Genomic DNA, 11,886 nt, shown 5'->3' on the forward strand with positions numbered 1-11,886 from the left:
ATGCACTAGCTGCTGACATATTTAACCTCAAATGGAGGTATTTAAGAAAGGAACCTCACCAGCTGTATACTCTGCACAGTAATGCTTATTATCATATGCCCTCTTCCAACATGAAGGGGCCTGATGACTGCTCCAGAAGAATAAGTTTTCCATGCCAAGGAAGGAGCTAGTTTTAAAGAAAAAGTTTTCACACTATGTATCCCTTCCCCCAAGACAGACACACACAATTGTTTCAATTGTCTGAGTAATTGCCCAGGACAATAAGAATTGATTTATGTTTAAGACAAGCACAACCAGTGAATTGACTAATTTTTATTTTCATATTGAAATGCTTTTTTGGTTGGGGCACCTGGGTGGCTCAGTTGGTTAAGGGTCCTACTCTCGGTTTCAGCTCAGGTCATGATCTTAGGGTCATGGGATCAAGCCCCACATCAGACTGTGCTCAGCATGGGGTCGGCTTGGGATTCTCTCCTCTGCCCCCCTCCCCCCACAGTCATTCTCACTCTTTCTCTGTCTTTCTAGAATAAATAAATAAATGTTAAAAAATAACAAAGTGGTTTTTTTTGGCGACCTGGGTATTTGTAGACATTTATCATTTTTCTTCTCTCAAATAACACAGAAATTGGGGGTTTTTTTTGGCATTCAGGCCTCTTATTAGCCTTTATATAAGGAAAAGCTTCCAACCAATCTAAAACTACTAGACAAGCCATGAGGAGGGTAAATTCTCATAGAAGGCCCTATCTTGAGCAACAGGATCATGAGACACGCTGAACTGTTGGTGTCCATTTGATGCCTGCAGTGGACAAAGAGAAACTTGTGTTGCAAACTGCCTTGCAAAAATGCACAGAGAGAATAGAAGGTATTGAAAAGGATGTTGCAACAGGCTTCCTCTCTTTTGCCTTCTGTCCTCAAAGCCTATCTTTTACAGAAGTAGGTCTTTGGGTTTCCCTGTAGCTCTGACCTAGATTCCACCTCCCCCTTTTCCATCAAATTGCCAGTGCATGAGGGCAGATACCCTGAGGTTGGCATTGGGCTTGTGCCAACCCTGGGCAGTGCGGGTTATCTTATCAGTACAGTTAGCTGCAGAGTAGGTGCTAGGGATACGGGAAGCGAGATCTTGATATTTCATTCTGCCGGAACCTACCATCAGATATCAGGTCACTTAGTGCCTGGTCAATTTATGTCATCCATATTGCTGAAAACAAAGCCATCATCAAGTTTTATCTCTGACATCTCTTCAACCAGCCTTGCTTCCACCCTAAATCAGTGTCAACATCCAGAGTTAAACCCCGGCCAGCCCTGACTTAAAGCCTTCTTACACTTGGGTCTCATAGAACTGATTTATTTCCCCCTTTTTTCTCCCCACCTCCGTGTTTTCCTCAGATTCAAGAGGCAGGTTCATTCCCTGCTTATGTCCCTTATTAGTTGTATAAACTCATGAAAACCACCTATTTTCTCTGAGTGTGTTTTCACGTGAGGAAAATGAAGGAAGTAATGCTTGTTTCACAAAGTCGTTATAAAAATCAGAGAAGGTATTCCTATGTGAGAAAGTGCTTTAATGAAAGATACAGACTGCGTGTACGCCTCTCATAATTGAGGCTACTTCCTTAATGTGTAGGCATTTTCATTCCTGTCCTACATCAAAATTCTCCTAATAAATCACATCTTTCATAAAATCCATAGGATCTGTATTTCTTCCCAATAAATACACTGCCCATTAGTATGTACAATGGAAGGCCAAGGAGCATTTTTCTTTCAGTCAGATATTTTTAAACTTTCTATTTATTTTTACAAAGCAAGTCTGTGTCTCAAAAGCAAAATTAACATATTCCAAAGCAGTCACTGTGCCTTAGCAAGTAGAGATCTGGGCTCCACCTTCACCAGCAGAAGCCTTCGCGTGGATTAATAACAATGCAGTTAACAGGTGTAAAAAATTAGAACCCAGGAATTTGAAGAATATTGTTGTTGTGCTTTATCAAATGAAAGAATGAGTTTTGGAGAGTAAAGAGTCAAATCTCTCCCCTGCCTGAGTTACCATGCCAGCCCACTGCTTCCTCTTGCTGCTATTAGCCTCTCATAATGTAAAACATTTCTTCATTTCCAGCAGATAATACTTTCAGTGAAAAGGTAATTTTTGAAGTCTATTACTTGCATTCTTAGTGAAGAGCACAATGTAGCATTTTGTTCTAATATGCCATTGAAATTGTTTGAGTAGGTACACCATGGAATCAAATACAAAATGTCAAAATGGTTTCCATTAACTATGCACATTTGCACTGCTTCCATTAATGGCCATGTTTTTGTTCTTTTCCTTCATCTTTACGTCTGTAAGATGAAATGATTCAGTTGATGTAACTGAAAAGTACATTGAAAAGGTAGAGAGCAAATTACAAAAGCATCAAGCCACAATTCCACCCACATGCTTTATTTTATAATGAAGTTTAATAATGATAGAAACTGTCGCCAGATTTAAACATCAGTCATTTCAGCAATTGTAGTTAATGTGAATATCTCATACCGAGTAATGTTTTATAAAAACATGGCAGGGATTGTGTATTATATTGAACTGAAATGTCATAATGAAATCTTAACTAGATGCTATTATTGTAATATATATTATGTTCAGAGAAATTTACTTCAACTTGAAAAGATAAAATAAGTACTGTGATGTTTCCTTCAACATACTAAGTTCAGATAAAATCATTTTACTTGGAAGAAAGTTTTTTTTTCTTCTCTAGACCTAGCATGAGCGTAAATAAACACCCACTACTTATTGCAATAAGCGTTGTGCTGCTATATCTTGGTGGTAAATACACAACAAAAAACTAATGACTTATTTTTCTTTGACAAAAAAAATTAACTCTAGAAAGAAATTCATGGTTCTTACACAGTGTATTTTTTCAAGCCCCAGAAGTATTTGAGTGGCCCCTTCAATCAATCATGAAAAGGAATGGGTATTCCTACTGACAGAACCCTAGACCCAAACCTAAACCAGCTCAGTTGCAAGGGGAGAGAGCCCATGGCGGCGTGAGGGGGGCTGAGCCAGGTGGCCATGCTTGCTGAGTCATTCCGCGGCAGCCTTCTCCGCTTTGCTTCCGGATAGTATGGGTTCCTGCTGATGACTGCAAAGCCGGCCTGGTGATATCAAAGGAAGTCAGCACCTGAAAACTCTCTCATTTTCCACTGCCTACCCACTTTCCACCCCACTAATGGCAGTCTCTGCCCACATCAAAAAGGTTTAGCAAATCCCTGAGAGTGCTGAGGAACGTTTCACTTCAGACTCACATGATGAAGAAAGAAGCAGGCAGTAAACTTTCACCTCTGAGTATCAGCCCTTCTCTTTCCTAGCCCAGGAGAAAAGAGATGAAATGTAGCCTTCATGCCATGGCACCATTTTGGCCACAGAGCTCTGGAGAGATTAGGAGCTAAGAGCCATCGGTTGGCCACAGCCTTCTTGCACTCGGTCATTTCCAGCACTTTCGCCTCACAAAATGGTTTTCCTTGTTCGTTTTGGTCCCCGGAGTTCTCTGTGCCTATGTGTGCATTATCATATTTTAACAGTTTCACAAATGCTACTGGCTAAACTCAACAGATTCCACGAAACATCCAGAACAATTAGTCTTTGCCACCAGATGGCAGTATAATACCATTCAAGTATGGAAAGAGGTTAAAAAATGGGCTTAAGGGACTTTGGATAAGTACTACCAGTAAGCTATCCCCAGAAACCGGGTATCACTTCCTTTGAATATTTAATACTGATCTATTTAAGATAAAGGTGTCTATAGCTATGGCAAAAGAACCCTATTTCATTCATCTACCTCTGTGCAGCAACCCGCTCAACAAAAGTTACCGGCTTGAAAGGATAACGATGTATTATTTATCACAATCCTGTACATTCAGCTGGGCCGCTCTTCTGGGCTTAGCTGCTGCTTCACAGGATGGAGGTGAGGTCTTTCAAGTAGCACTTGCAGCTGGGGCCATGGCTGGGGCTGGAATTTCTAGGGTGAACTGTCATCTTCTAGGGCCTCTGGTTACTTCTACCTGGCTATCACTATTCAAATCTAGCATAAGCTTCCCTAATGGCATGGCAACTGGCTTCCAAAAAGTAGCTTTCCAAGTGAACAAAACCCATTGTTCAAACGTTTATAAACATTCTGCTTACGTTTCACTTGCTAACGTTCTATTGGCCAACACAAGTCAAGTGGCCAAACCCATGGTCAACATGAGAGGAACCACATGTGGGCATAAACATCAAGAGGCAGGGCCAGCAATGGGACAGTCTACCATAGATCCATAAAAGGATTTACAATTCAGTAGGTACAAAGAATGAGAAAGTTCTTCAATTCTGATTTACATTAGAAATGTCATATACAGACATCTTATTTCATCTTAGTCATAGATAAGACAAATGGTGCTGACAAGATTTTACAATGTCAGAAAAATAGACCTTCTGGTCTTTACTCCTCGGTAGAAGGGCATAATTCCAGGCTCCGGCCTTAGGACTGCAGAGCCCCAAATTCAAACTTTTTAAGGACACCCATTATCCATCAAGCTAAAAAGGAACACTGGGGCTAAGTAAACTTACAAAAGACAACTTCATCAACCAGAAATAAATTCAATAGTTTACAAAGACAGACTTACCTGACTTACGAATGGAGACTATTTGCAAACCCAATCTTGGTAGATAAATCTCCCCAGGAAAACAAATTATAAAAGCAGAGGTTGTTTTATGAACACAAATTTGGAACAAGGGGAACTGGATATTCTCACTGGATACTTCCATTAAGGTTGATGAATTGTCCTTCTCTGTTCTACAAACATCTCTATTTTAAGAACCGACTCAGTTCTGTTGAATTACAGCAACATTGCCTCTTCACAAGACTAGAAAAACACTGATATAACATTTTCACTAACAAAGATTATGAACAGGATTAAGAATGAAAGTCAAAACTTTTTCTCAACATTACGTGTTGCATAAAGCCTGTAATTTTTTTCATCCAAGATGATATTCATATTTATTATGCATGACCTAGAAAGTACTGTTGACACATAATGTTGATTCAGTAATGAGTGCACTTCCATTTTTAATCTGATAATCCCCATGGCTAACAGGTTGCCACAGCCAAATGATGCTTCTGTAGTTTAGTTAACATCTGCCGATGATTGAACCTAAGGACAGTATCCATCAACAATTGCAAATTTGCTTCCCAGCATCAAGATGAAAACTGAACAGCAAGGATTCGCATCCTCTAAGGCAGTCTATTAAGTTCATTTGCATAGGAAATTCATACCCTCTACAAATGTAACTTATACATGCTGCTGTTATTCCTGAACTTTCAGTGAATTAGAAACAAGATGGGGTAAGGGGCACTTACTGATACCCTTCAGTAAGAGTTTGTGTTTCTGTTTGGGCATTAAGATAACAAGTACGTTGTCTGAGAAACGGAAGATGTGAATTTTTATAGATAGCATTTCTTTCTATGAAACCTGTAGGCCAAACTCTCAAAATTCCATTTTCATGAGGGAAATGCAATTTTTCTATGATGATTGTTTTTCCTCCCATGGCAAAATACCCTTCATTATATTACAGCCTGGGATTAAGTGATTCATTAGATAAGGATGGAGAAATATTCAACCCATTAACTGTATCATATGCAAAAGAGCTTTGTCTCTTTAAACGTTAAATATCTCGTGTCAATATCAAAACTCCAGTTCCCAAAAACATGGCCACACTAGTCTTTCTCAAGAAATGTATTTATCTGAGCATTTATTGAATGTATGTTCAATGCATGAAGAGCTGGTAAGTAACTCTGCATTTGGAACCACATTAACTATTTTAAGCACTCAATTCTTTGATTTACAACTCACAATGAAACGTCTCACATTTGAATAGTTTGCCGTCACCTCAAATTCAACATGTTTGGTTAGAATTGATCAATGATGTTTATGAGAAATGCCAGTGGTTCTCAGCTAACCAAGAGGCCACAGAGTCAAGAGGGAATCATGTAGAACTCAAGACTCAGCCAGTTCCCTTCAAGCAGAGAAATTCTTCTTTTATTTGCTTTATAGAATGATTTCCCTGGAGCTCCTTATCAATTTTGATAAAGGGGAGTGACTATGGAGCACATAGTAAGTGCTCACTGAGCATTTATTCTTTGCTCCCTTCCCTCCTCGCTCTATGCCAGAATCTGGTATAACTTGCAAAACCTTCCTATTGCTATCAACATTATTTCTTTCCTTTGGTCTTAGAGTCTTCAGACTCCCTTCCCTTCACTCTCAGTAACCAGTCACTACTATGGGCCATTGGTGACCTTTCATATGTCTCAGACTCCAGCACCATGTTCTAATACTCTTGTGCTAGGAGCTCCAGCAGCACCTTTAGATCTAAACTGCTGCCCCTTGACCTTTTATTCCTATCCAGACAATGCTACCAAATCCTGCAGCTCTCCTGCACCGGAATACTTCAGTATAGTCTGTCACATGGGCCTGTAAGGCTGCTTAGGTGTCCTCTTTTATGTAAAGTAACTTTTTAAAAACTCCAGGGCTCCTGGGTGGCTCAGTTACTTAAGCGTCTGCCTTCAGCTCAGGTCATGATCCTGGAGTCCCAGGATCAAGTCCACATTGGGCTCCCCGCTCAGTGGGAAGTCTGCATCTCCCTACGACCTTCCCCTCTCTTGTGCTTTCTTACTCTAAATAAATAAATAAAAATCTTTTTTAAAAATTTTAAATAAATAAATAAATAAAGACTCCAAAGCCATGACTACTTCAATGTTGCTGTTCTAACAACCTTTGTAGGAGACCTACTGGGGGTTAAATAACTAGATAGGTGACCAGAAGTTATGGTTGATATTATGTGTTCAAATGTTCAATGCATACCTTAGTAGGTCATTCCCTAATAAATTTTCTGAGATACTTTCCTCAGGAGATATTCCTTAAAAAGGGAAGGAAGAGAGAGAGAGAAAACTTCATTTGCCAAGTACATTTGAGAAACCCACATAATATATTATGTTCCTGAGTATAAAAATGGGTGTTAACATATTAAAGACTCTGATAAGTACTGCAGTTAAGAAATCTGCTTAACTTTTTTAAAGGACTATTCCACAGATTTATTTAAAGATTAAATCTCTCCTTTTTGTTTGTTCATTTTTATTCTTATCTTTGACAAAATTTTAAATTCTGCAGAATTTGTGCTCCAAAAAACTTTGTTAAGTGCCACCTTAGTGGGTACCACAGTGGACACAAATATTCAGTATAGTAAAGAATAACTATTACTTTACTGGTACTATTTGTAATTATTACTGTATCAGTACCAGTCATAGGTGAATAAGTCCTAAGTTCTTTCTCTATAATACAAGATCCTTTACTATCTGCTATAATGGTGGCAGTGAAAACCACTGTTTAAATTCTGAAGTTCAAATCCTGGCCCTGCCACTTACTAGCAAGGGGACCCTGGGCAAATTACTCACTGTCTTTCCCTCAGTCTCCTCATTTATAAAACGTGAATAATAACAATACCTCTATTTCCTGGATGAGTAGATTTCTGGACCGTAACACAGACCTACTGAATCTAATGTTCTGGAAAATCCACCTGCATTTTAATCTCCCCCGATGAATCTCATGCGAGTGAAGTTAAAGAGAAACACTGATCCAGAGAAACTAATAGATATTTAGTCTATAAGAGAGGAGCATAGCATCACGGCTACTTTCAAGGATCAGTAGAGGTGGTAAGCCAGATAAGAGGATTACCTTTTGTCTGGCCCGAAACACAGAACTAGGGTCTTGGTAAAAGTGAGAAGCCAATTTTGGCTCAANGGCCAAAAAAAAAAAAAAAAAAAAAAAAAAACCTTCCAACAATTGAAGACTTTTCCATCATATTTTAGAAGGCACTTTGGCATCTTTGGGGGTTCCTAGACTACCAGCCAACCTTAAGTGTCATGATTCTGAATGTTCTGTCACACATGGAAGCAGACATATTTACTCAGTAACACTCATGCCAAACGCACTTGTTTCTTCCTCACCTTCACCCAATACGTCTGTTCAACGAAGAGTCTTTTTCAAAGATTTTGATAGGTGGAGCGTTTTTTGGGAGATAGCTTCAGACATTCTCAGATCAGGATCCTGAATCATGTGTGCCAAAACTGCTCTGCCAACATAGGTACATGTCTGAGAAACGGACACAGGAAGCTCTCTCCCAGGGGACAGAAGCTACGGGGAGACTGTGGGAGGAAACAGGAGTTTCCACCAGGTGTCTGTGTCCACCGGCAACCACTCCTTAAAGAGCTCAACCACACTCATGGAGCTCTCGAAATTAATCCTTGAAGCCTGATGGAACCATTCTGCTCCTTCTCACAGCTGCCGCTGAATCTCATACAACACCACCTTGGTTATGAGACCAGAACTTTAATCATGCATTAGGGCTGAACACACAGCCTAAAAAGGCACAAAATCCAGATTGTTCCCATACCATTGTAGCAAGTATTAAAAAAAAATACCTACCCACTTTTATAATATAGATTTGTGAAATGATGGAAATGCTGCTATCATTCACAGTTTCCTCTCAGAACACTTATTTATAAATGAATGGTCTGTAATAACCCAATGGCACCTTCATAAATCTCTCCAATGTATGGTGCTCTGTAACACATCTGAGGAGAAATGTGTTTACTCTTTCAGGATTAAAAATAGAAAAACACAATAGAACAAGTTCATTGGCAGGTTCAGGTGGCCACTTAGTTTATAATAGAATCAGGAAATGAAAGTGCCCTGTGGTGCAGTAAAGAATCTACTAGACCCCATTTTTAGCTAACACAAGTAAAGCATGTCGGTGAGTTTCCTCAGTTGTCAGCATTAAAAAAAAAAAAATTAACTGTATACCTCCTTTCAATCAGCTAAATATTTATTCAAATCTTCAGCTTGTTATTTCTTCATTAACAAAGTTTCCCCTGCTGCTCAGCAGAATATGTGAGGAACTTTGCAAATGTCAGAAGCACTCAAGTTGAATCAACCAGGGGAAGTGATAAAAAAGCCTCATAATCAAGAGGAACTACAATAGTGGCACATTTCAAGCTGGGAAATCATAGATCAATACACAAGGCTCGTTCCCATGGGATAATACCGCTATTTGTTCTTATTTTGTGATTTGTTTTTACTCATCAAATCACAAGTACAATGCATTTCTGTGTTAACCTTCAATTTGTAAATGATCATTTGTATTCGGATCCTCAGAACACTGCAACAGAGAAGAGAGGGTGCAATTTTGAAAGAAAGGCTGAGTCTTGTGAACAAAGGAGAGCAAAAAAATAAAATAAAATAAGCAAAGCATTTTAGGGAAAGAACTAGTGCTTTGGGAGCTCCAAGCTAGCCTGTGAATATCTCCTCCTAGTAGGTAAATTAAGCCTAATGAGGCAGAGTTGATGAAACGTGGACAAATACAATAATTTTCTCCATTTACAGCTTCGGTTTAATCTGGCATTAGGAAAGTTTAGCATGTTCATTTGCTTGTTTTTTTTTAAAAAATCATTTACTATCTTGAAAGTGCAGAAGTTTTACATTTAATTTTGTAGTTTGGTAAGGATCGTGCTTTGTGAGAGCTCAGCTGCTACTGGTCTCATACCAAAACCTATCATACTGATTTCTTTTACATAATTCTGTGTCAGCTTCAGCACCATTGTCAAATAATAAAACACGCTTTAGTCAATTTATCTTTCGACCAGTTTTCTTACATCATTTCAGATGTATATTACAATCTAACAGCTCCCAGTTATTAAAAAAAAAAACCTAGTTCATAAACATGAACCAAAGATATAAGCCACAGATAAATCTATGAAGACTGTTATTTCTTCATAAAAGATAATGAAACAATATCAAAACAGAAATTCAAAACATGTTTCCAAAATCACAAGGAAGAAAAAGTCTCAGCGTGCAGTTAAATGAACCCATGAAATTTTCACCGAGAGAGGGCACATCTTCCTTAGGAAAATTCTGTCCATCTATTTTTCTCTTTCCAAACAGAAACAGATTTTCCTATACTAGAAAAGTGTCTTTTTAAAAATAAGGATGTGACCTGCCATGGAGAGGAACAAGTGGCTGGTCACTCAGGGGCTCTTCATGGCTAACTGATGACAAAGTTTACTCATGTGAGAACTTTCCGAAGGACTCAATGGAAGCTTTAGCATGGATGTACTGGAGAAATCCAAAACTCACCACATCAGTGTTTCCACCAGGACTTTCAAGTCTTCAAACACAGGAAGAAGAAAGAAGAGGCAGCAGCCAGGACACAGATAAAGGTTATTTTTTTAATCCCCAGGGCCCCTGCAGGAAGTCCCCACACCCAGACCTCAGCATCTGGGCCTTGCTCATCTGGGAGGGGTGAGCACCGTCCCAAAGGACAAACTCCATAGACAGATATGATATGAGGGCACGTTTGTATTATTCCCAACATGCTGCCATCTGAAGACCCTTTGCTCTTCCCAGGAGAAGAAGTGACAATTGACAAGGCTCTAATAAAGACTGGGGCACTGGGGGAGGAAAGGGGGGAATGGCTTAGTTAATGAGGAGAAAAGGAAAAGCGTAATTCAAGGAGCAGCATTTTGTTACTCCTCTACCCATAGGCATTGATCTTACATAACAAACAAATGAAACGTTAGCAGCACTTATGAACAAAATAATTGCCAAGTCATCTTAGGACAAGGTCTGTGCATGAGCTAAATAAAGGGGCTGTAGGTAAAATCAGATAATACTTAGGTGAACATCAGCCTCTCCTTGGCATTCGGACTCTCCTCAGGATATTCTATAGGAAAGATCACTAGGTGTGGATTTGGGGGCCAGTATTTCCCAAGTAAAGCAAAAATGTTTGAACTCCCATGTGGTGGGAGATCTGCCTTCACACGATGTTGTGAGTGGCTTTTGTACAATAAGCTGGTTTCTTTCGTCAAACGAGTTCTCTTTCAAGCTGGCTGAGAGTTTATTTTTTACTTTGTATGAAAATTCTACAGAGAGCCTAATAGCACAGAATGGAGTCCAGAAATCATTTGTAATACTCAACCGCAACATGGATTTTATTTTATGCCTCCTTCTAAATAAGTCTTTTCTAAATATATTTTGGAGGGCTGACGGCACATAAAAGGGAGCTATTAAGGAGAACCACAGGGTGTCCGTGATGGGAAAGGCTGATTATCCCTGACAGCCTCCAACTTTGGAATTCATGGAAAGGCAAACCACAAATATTTCAGAGAGACTAGCATGCAGATAAATTTTATGCCACATTGCCCTTCTCCCCTTTTTTCCTCTTCTCTCTCCCCTGCCTTCCCAATTTCTTCTAAAATGGTATGTCTGGGAGAGGTGTTCTTGGAAGCTTTCTTATATCAACAGAATCAACATAATACAGACACATCAGCATCTTCGTGAAAGGTAAGATTGTCCTGTCCATAGCAGCCTCCTAATTAGAATGTGCTATATTTATTTATGCACTCCCTTGCACGGCATCAGGAAGCATTATTCTCCAGTAGGATGCTCTGAGAAAAGCTCTGTGCTTTCCCAACACTGAATTTCAGGGAGGTCCTCAGCAAAACCGTGAAGGGAATTTGAATCGTATCCTTCATTCAGGTTTCAGGCTATGCCCTTGCACCCAGATTCCATGAATAGAACATTGTCCTCACAGGGCAGAGGCTCAATAACTGGACATTTTCTGGGTCCCTGAATTTGTACAATGAGATATCAACTCCAATCTGTGAGCACAATGCTCCAGTGGCTGCTGGGAATGGCAGCAATATTGATGTCTTTCAATGTCGATCGCATCACTCACCGTGCAGAGCTCAATAAAATGATACTGTAGTTAACAAGTCTTATAACACGAAGTTACTTTAAAACATGGAACTAATCAGAGGG

At 39.4% G+C, this 11,886-nt stretch overlaps 1 long non-coding RNA gene across 4 annotated transcripts in view; it reads right to left on the reverse strand.

The window, feature by feature from the left end:
• Positions 1-10,304, reverse strand: part of LOC117803746 — a 96,549-nt gene extending 86,245 nt beyond the window's left edge. For all 4 annotated transcript variants that reach the window (XR_004627791.1, XR_004627789.1, XR_004627790.1 and 1 more), the window contains exon 1: positions 10,204-10,304. This is a non-coding gene — a long non-coding RNA (uncharacterized LOC117803746). The remainder of the gene's footprint in view (positions 1-10,203) is intronic.
• Positions 10,305-11,886: the final 1,582 nt, after the last annotated feature.

This window comes from Ailuropoda melanoleuca, chromosome 9 (genome assembly GCF_002007445.2).
Source record: "Ailuropoda melanoleuca isolate Jingjing chromosome 9, ASM200744v2, whole genome shotgun sequence".
NCBI lineage: Eukaryota > Metazoa > Chordata > Mammalia > Carnivora > Ursidae > Ailuropoda > Ailuropoda melanoleuca.